The 8,117-nt window shown below is 38.8% G+C and overlaps 1 long non-coding RNA gene across 1 annotated transcript; it reads left to right on the forward strand.

Moving 5' to 3' along the window:
• Positions 1-449: 449 nt before the first annotated feature.
• LOC123646260 lies at positions 450-922 on the forward strand. The gene is made up of 2 exons (XR_006737842.1): positions 450-510; positions 617-922. It is a non-coding gene; the product is annotated as an uncharacterized LOC123646260 (long non-coding RNA).
• The last annotated feature ends 7,195 nt before the right edge of the window (positions 923-8,117 follow it).

The following is an 8,117-nucleotide window of genomic DNA, read 5'->3' on the forward strand; positions in this document are numbered from 1 at the left end:
ACAGAAAACCTTGGAACTTTCATCTTTCTTTAATTTATGTTACAGATTGTATTCACATAAATTCTACCTCTTATCTGTTTCTCATCAAGCTGAATTTCTATCAACGTTTGTAACCCTGAGGATAGACAAAACTAAAATTAGCTCCACTTTAGTCTGAAGGGGGAAATTTTTTGCAGATAAAAACAGTCTCTTTATGTCTTTAAGTCTATGGTAGTTGATTAGTCCCTGCAGTAGGGAAAATTAAATTTTGTGGTTGAGACCCAGCGTGCTTGGATGGTTTAATAATACTATGGCCATGCTCCAATGACTAACAACCAAGTACTGAGGTACACACTGTACTTTTCTCCCTCATGCAACACCTGAAAATCCTGGGGCGAATCAAACAGCAAATTAAAGATCAGACAACCTTCACCTGCAAACCATGCACGGTATAAGGAACCCATTTTAATGTTTTCTGGCTGAAGTCATAAGGAAGTAGAAATACAAAACAATGGCCATGAAGGAATCCTGGTAAGTTCTTAAAGCACCTTGGTTTGCGAGATGTTTTCTCCTTTTCCAGTTTCTTGTAACTTTAACTGTGCTTAAAAGGTAGTGATTTTTTTCCTCCAAATTCCAGACTGTACAAGGGCCAAGCTGAACACTGAATAGCAAAAAAAAAAAAAAAAGTAGTCTTGTGAATGGACATACTACATCGGAAGGCCTAAAGGGTGGGACTGTTTGGAGAGAGCAGCATTTGGCATTTAATTTTGTGTCTGTGGAGCGCTTCTAGTCCTGAGCTGAGACTACATTGCAATGGACAATTGGATGACTCCATCAATCCAACTAGTGTCAAGTGGATGAGACAAAACAAGAAGGCAAAAGTACCACTTGCAAACAGATCTTGAACTTTTTTAAAAGATTAAATCTGACCTTTTTACATGTGTTCTGAAATGTTTGGTTTAGTAATATGCTCTTGTTTCCCCAAAGAAATTCCAGGAGAAAAGGTTTACTATTTTATTAATGATGGATGCATTATAGTTCATGAGTTAAGGACAAAGATTGAAAACAATAAGCTAAAAACAACAGAGATAGAGAATAGGGATATGTATTAGTTGTCAGCTGCTGATATTTATTATTCCACAAACTGAGTGGTTTACAACATAAATGTATCATCATACTGTTCTGAAGATTCAAAGTCCTCAAATCAAGATGGTGGCAGGGTTGCATTCCCCTGGAGGCTCTCCAGTGAATTCGCACCCTTGCCTTTCCAGTGTCTAGAGGCGCCTGTGTGACTAGATTCATGGTCCTTCCTCCATCTTCAAAGCATATCAGTCCAACTTCTGCTGCACATCTCCCTTCTTTCTGATTGTCACGTTTCTGCCTCTCTCCCACCTGTACCCTTGTGAGTACCCGGATAATCCAGGATAATATTCCCATCTCAAGATCCTTCATTAAACCTGCAAAGTCTCCTCTTCCTGTTTATATTTGATTTTCTTGTGAGGTAACAGATTCACAGGATCTGGGGATTAGGATATGAACATCATCTTTGGATAGCATTACATAGGCTACCACAGGATGTTTAAAACTAACCTCTCTAATGCAATTGTTCATTCTGGGATGTATGATATACATTTCTTCTCAACAAGGGACAGGGAGTGTGCTGTCTCTGTGTACTACTATGAGAAGTCTTTTTAAAAATGCATTTCTGAGATGAGAGTGGTTTTGTTTCTGGTTTAAAAAATTTCAAGAGCTTCCCATGATGTCAAGTGTAAATACATGCTCAGCTAAACATCCATCCAAAGTTTGCCCCATAAAGACAAAACTCGCTTTGCACTAGTTTTTCCATTAAAATCATTCACTCACACTATGGTGCATTTGCTTTACTTAATGGAACTTTACTTGAGCTACTACCTCAGCCTATTCTTCTAATATGTGGTCAACACCAAACCCATTCTATAAAGTCCATTTCATATCCCAGACCCCTACATAAAGGCTTCCCAGATAGCTAAATTTGGAATTGTCATTATTAAAATAACTAACAAATGCAAAGGGTGTTATAGTTACAAAGAGAATCATGTTTTCCAAACTCTATAGGGCAGGAATATAAATTTCTTCATTTCCAGGTAAAGAAACTTAGTCTCAAAAACGTTCGGTTAGTTGGTGAAACCTGTGACCTCTGAATCCAGGTCCATGCTTGTTTTCATTTTGATTTCTTAAATACATCTATCTAATTCTGACTCGAGGCCATTTTTTAGACATATCTCTCTCCTTAATCTTTCCCTCCAAACTTTGTTTTTCTTTTACGGTATTTGTCACAGGCTGTTTGGTATCATAGCTATGTTTGTACTTGTCTGCCATTTTCAGGCTCTGAGAACAGGAAGCATGTCTTTCATTTTAGTCTTCCATTTAGGCTTCAAGAAAAAGAGTTCACATGTATTGATCACCTATTGTATACTGGGCACCTTTCTCATTTATGTTATTTGTGCCTCACAATTACTTTGTGAAAGAGAAAGAGGTATTATCCATTTCATTTAATAGATGAGGGCATTTGAATTTAGGAAAATTACACATATTTCTTTGGATACACAGCAAGTCTGCATGATACTCAAGTCCATATTCTTTCTATATGCTTTGCTGCCTACACACTCAATAAATTTTTGTTGAAGTAAAACAAATATCAGTGTAGTGTAACTAGTGTGAAATATGTTTCCCTTAGGGAGATGGTAAGACAACTGTGGAATTTGCCTTGAGGTAAAGCTCAAGAAATCAGGAATACATCCTAAATGCCAAAAAAAACTGGGAAGAGGAAGAAGGGGGTGAGAGTTTTGTGAGTTCACTTTACATTTTGAGGCCATCAAAATACCCTCACCTATCAGAAAACTGACCTTAAAGCAAAAGTTTTCTTAGGAGGCATGATTTTACCTTTTGGTAAATAAAAAGTACCTTACACTCAGTTAGCCAGGAGAAATAATTTAAGTTTTATTTCTGGATAATAATTGAGTAACACTTTGGAATGTGATTCCCTGCCAAGTGGCCGCCGTTGGTTTCACACAGCTGTAGTTAGGGATGGCAAGAGCTATTTACTGGGAAAATGATAATGCAATTGGATGTGTACCCAACCCAAGGGTGAGATAATTTCTGTTGTGCTGTATCACAGCCTGCAGTTAGAGTCTGTTTGCTTAGCCTGTTAGTAGTGCCTATGTGGTTGATGCTAAGTCATAGGATTAGAAGAGAAAGGTTTACCTTCATTTTAAATTAGAGCAAATGGTGCAAAGATTCAGCCCCAGTCAACTGGTATTTTCCAAATTCATGGTTTACTTTTCAAGCATATAGAATGTGTTCTTCCCCTTGGATTTGTTTAACTGAAATGTTTACACTTGACTCAGTAATCTCACTCCTGGGAATGCACACTAAGGAAATGATGTAAAATAAGAAAAGAAGCAATGGGCATGTCTTTGCGACATTATTTATAATCATGAAACATTGGAAAAAACCTAAATGTCCAGCAATCAATGAATGTTTAACAAATTATTGCACATCCTCTTAAGGGAATCATTATGCTGCAATCAAATCATAATTATGAAAACCATTCAGTAAACAAATATTAAAAAACCATGTAGCAATATGGGAAATGTCCAGAATGTATAAGTAAGCGAAGAAGTAGAATGCAAGCCTAGCTAAAGTGTCCCGTCTTATGGTTTAAGATGCAATTCCCATACCCTTGTCAGGTCCCTGTGGCCAAGTATGTCATGGAATTTAGGCTAGTCCACCAAGTCCTCAACCCCCTCTCATCATATTACCAGAGATTTCCATATGCTTTCCAGTGACAGAGATGGTAGGAGTCTGGTCTACCTGAATCATCTCTCGATGCGATGCTTGTGACTGAAGGTTGCTAACTGCTGAATATAATATGGTCTTTTCTGGCCATGTCCACAGGAAAATAGCTGATGGGAAGTCAGTTCCAGTAAGTTTCAGAGGGGCCAAGGTGATGTTTACTCTCCAGTCATACTTGACCATGGGGACTCTCCAGCAAAATGGAGAGGATCCTTGGTCTCCAATTATTTTCATTATCTCACCCAGCTATCCACACAGGATATGAAGATGCCCCAGAGCAGTGGAGCAGTGAATGTTTCTAGTGTCAATTGCCTCATGAGCCAGTGCTAGTGGAGAAAGTGGCTACAGTGGAATTGTGGCTCCCTTGGAGGAAAGTTCACTGGAAACCATGTAGCCAAATTTTCTCCAGGGCAAAAAGCAAGCTATGGGAACTAGTGCTGCTTCTGGAGCAGAGCTGATTGGAAATTGCCAAATACCAAAGACACAGATGGGGCATTTAGGTAGCAGGGAGGTAAGGAATGTTCTCATTATATAGCTGCATTCCCCCTGCTCTGGTCCTTACCATGGAGGCTGGATTGGAGGCCCTTTCCAGTCACAGCAAGCTCTGCAACACTCATTTAAGAGAACCCATTCATTAGTAGCCTGAGTCCCCAAATGGGCTTGTACACTTAACTGTTCACACACATACTCAGCCCCTTCTTAGGGTACAAGACTGGATCAGAACTAGTTCTTTCCTGAATGTTCTTCCTTCTACCCATCTTTACTCTGTCCAGACATAGTCTTTTGGTTTCTACTTGTTACACTTTCATCTGTCTTTACCCTCACAGAAAAGAGGTTTTAGGAATTTACAACCTTAGGCCTTGGTTGTAGCCAAACAAACCTATACTCTTCCCTTAAATCGCAGGAGAAAGGCATTAATTTAACTGTTTCTCCTACATCCTCAAATCTCTTAATATCACATGCAAGTGTGTCCACTTATTTTCCAGAGTCTTAATACAGGAGAAAAGTCTTGGTTTTGATTACATAAAAAGATTCTCTCACTCCTTTTGTCCAAGAAAGAGAGGAGCCTGGAAGGTTTGCTTCAAGATATCCCTGAGTGCATAGAGTGCTATCAATTGAGTCTTGTCTGAGGAAGGAGATGGAAAAGGAGAAAGAAGAAAAGGAGGAAGAGCAAGGAGAGTGGGGAGGGAAGAAGGATAGAAGAGAAAGAAAAGGAGGATGAAGAGAAAAAGAAGGAAATGGCAGAACAAGATGGTCACCCAGGTTGCAAAACTTATGATAACAACTATTGAAGTACTATGTGTATGAAAGAGACTGAGAGAATAAAGACCTATATTCCAGCCCAGCTCTTCAATTTGATTATGGGACACACAAGTCATGTAACCTCTCTGTACCCAGACTCATAATTTACAAAAAATGAGAAGATCTTCAACAAAAATTAATATCACATTTTCATCAATGACTGCTATGGATACGTGTAATATCTGTGGATGGTTCAAAGTGAACAGAGTGAGGGGTAGCAACTTTGAGTTACTTAGTAGATCATCAGATTTGCCGAAATGAAGATGTAGTCAAAAACAAAAATGTAGTTATTCCAAGATACTAAAAGATTAAAGGGATTGCCAAAGAGTTGCTAAAGAAGGATTTGGTATGTAGAGAGTAAAAGACAAAAAAGATATAATGAATAGTATAGAATTAAAGTCCAGAGAAACCAAGAAATAAACTTCAACACCCTATCCAATGTTTAAATAACCCCTATAACATCCTTATCGTGTACATATTTTGAAAAATGATTTGCAAATATTGTTCTGAAGAGACCTAGGGGCTCCTCCAACTTGTTCCAGAAGTCACTTTAAGGGAGCAAAAGAGAAGGAGGGTCCATATTACACAAATTATGAACTACTTCAAAGAGGGGAAAGAGAAATTCTTTAAGTAAAGCAACTCCATTCTCAGCCCTTTATATGTGGGCATTCTGGGGAAAAAGATAAATTGATCTGGAAAAAAAAGAATTCTATTACCTTAAAATCATTTTTTGAAAATCTCTGCTCTGGATTATGTTTGTATGCCTTCATTATGTGTTTATGCCCCTATTAAATTCTGGCATCCAAAACAGAACAGAATAATAGTATGATGTAATCTTTTCCAAGATAGCAGTCCGACCAATAGTACCCTTCAATACTTAAACCATGAGTGAGATTTTAGTTTTGTTTTTATCTTCTTGTTTGTTTGACAGCCACATAACTTGTCTTTCTACCCCTGCAGGGACCAGTTATTGAGTTAAACTTCCCCCTGGGAAGAGGTAAACTTGGGTGAAGCAGTCCCTGCTAGCTTAGGGCAATGCCTGAAAAGGGCCTCAGCTGGGAACCATAGGCAGGAACACTCCTGGTGGCTGAGAAGGAAGGTCTTAATCCTTAAAGGGGTTATGCAGCACAGCATGTACTGTAGTCCCCTCCACCCTCTGAATCACTTAAGTCCTTTGTTACACATAATGAATTTGCTCCATTTGGGATCAGCTCTTCCAGGATTCTGGTCAATCTCTTTTCTTGGGGAAACATATAAGAAAAAGGCCAGTGATGTAACTGGGCCTTATTTTCAGCTTCTTCTGTCTTCCAGCTGCAGGAGGTAAGTCTCTTTACACACTGCCAAAGAAGCCCTATGGTTTTCACATTTAGCCCTAGATTGGTGCCTAACCACCCACAAGTATGGATCATATGTTTTTCCAATGCATTGATTGCCCAAGCAACAGCTATTCAATTTCTTAGCTCTTATAAGAACTACCTCTCCTGTCCCCACATATACCTAACTTGTCAAATACCAGGGATGTTGCACCAGCCAGTGCATTTTCTTCCATGGTATTCCTCCCAGTTCACTGCTGGTGAAAGCTTTAACAATTCTACTGCTACCATATCCCAGGGGCTAGCAACATAGCACTAGCAATGGGGTCCTCATTGCCAGCCAGCCACATACAGATCCAGCTCCAAAATCTCATTTGCACCTGCTTCTAAGGATCATTCCTGGTACCAACTGTTGGAAGTTGGGAGCCCAGGGAGGCAGACTCTAAGATGGCGATGCATATGCAAGATGTTTATTGAGGAACACTCTTGGTAACAACACATGTAGGGAAGTAAGAGAAGTAGGACTTGGAAGAGGGACAAGTTGAACCTTGGTGCAGTTCCATCAGAGACTTGAGCAGATCCCACAGGAGTTCTGAAGGGGTGATGGTCTTCCAGAGATGTCCCAAAATGAGGCAATTGTAGCCCTGCCCAACCAGTCATTGGATATGCACTACCTTCAGAGAAGGAGTATAACCTTTAACTGCCCCCTTTCAATAGAGAGCCATGCCTGCGTGATTGCTCAGCTGGGAGCCATTAGCAGCCATCAATCCCAGCAGCCAGCGAGAATGAGCAGCTCCACTCTCATTGGCAGATATGGGTATTACACAACAGCATCTACTAGAGCATGCATCTTATACTTGCATTTTCCTCCAAGTGTGTCATGAGTGACCTACGTCACTGGAATTGTCCTCCAGTTAGGAGACAGAGAGATGGCAGTATAGTGAGGGACATTGAAAAAAATCCTCCTAGTACACTGAGCTATAGGTAAATCTTCCTGGACTTTACTATATAACTTTTCAGTCAAAGAGGCATATAAAAAAATAAGAAGTTTGAGAAAATAAGATTCAAAAATAATATTTATGAAAAATGCTTATTCCAGAACAGTTAGAGAATGATCAATTAATGGTCCACACAGGTATGAAGGGTTCTGCCATTAAAATTATATATTAACCAGCTATTCATCATCACCCCAAGGAAACAAAAGAAAGTAAAGAATCAGGAATTTCAACCCAATGGAAAAGTTAGTAAAAGTGAAGATCGAATAACCTAGTAGTTTATTACTTGGTAAATTATGGGATATCCTTTTTTGGAGATATTTAAAAACTAATGTGTATTCTTATTTATATATTTTAATATGAAAATAATAATAGCTATCATCTATTGAGTGTCTACTCAATAAATTGAGTAAAGTATTATCCCAGGCATTTAAATTTGCTATTTTACTTTACATGCTCTTCTGCATTTAGTACATGAAATCAATTCAATTCCCACACATTCTAGGATATGTATTTTAATACTTTCTCTATTGGATATAGGGGCACATTACAGAGTTAATTAAAAAATAAAAAGGTTTGAATGCACAACAAATTGACACCATTCCTCCCAGCTAATTTTGTCCTCACTTGATTTAATCTTGCACTATTTGAGAGTTACATGCTTGTGTGTGCATGGCTTGAAGAATAGCATGAA

This window comes from Lemur catta, chromosome 10 (assembly GCF_020740605.2).
Source record: "Lemur catta isolate mLemCat1 chromosome 10, mLemCat1.pri, whole genome shotgun sequence".
In the NCBI taxonomy this organism is placed as follows: Eukaryota; Metazoa; Chordata; class Mammalia; order Primates; family Lemuridae; genus Lemur; species Lemur catta.